Raw genomic sequence first — 362 nt, forward strand, 5'->3', positions numbered from 1 at the left:
AGTTCCTGAGGACTGCTATCCTGCAACTTTTAGATCCATTCTTGGTCCAACCACTAAAACTGGCCTACCGGCCGCAACACTTACTCTCCGGCCGAAGCCCCAACCTGTGACAGTAAATAACTCAAGGTGCTCAAGAAGTAATACAATGTTAACCACTTGACTGATTCATGCAGTATATATAGCCCTTCCTTGTCATGCACATCCTTGTGATGGTTGGTATGGTGTCATTTTCTATTTCTTCAAACTGTAAAATCCAAACTTAATTATAATGAAACTAAAATGTGTTCTTTAAACCAAACTACGACGTTCCTCTTATATTTGCCAAATTTATGTGAATATTATTGTTGGGAGCTGGAGAAAAT

The sequence above is a fragment of the Cyprinodon variegatus genome, unplaced genomic scaffold (genome assembly GCF_000732505.1).
Source record: "Cyprinodon variegatus isolate N-32 unplaced genomic scaffold, C_variegatus-1.0 Scaffold1729, whole genome shotgun sequence".
Lineage (NCBI taxonomy): Eukaryota > Metazoa > Chordata > Actinopteri > Cyprinodontiformes > Cyprinodontidae > Cyprinodon > Cyprinodon variegatus.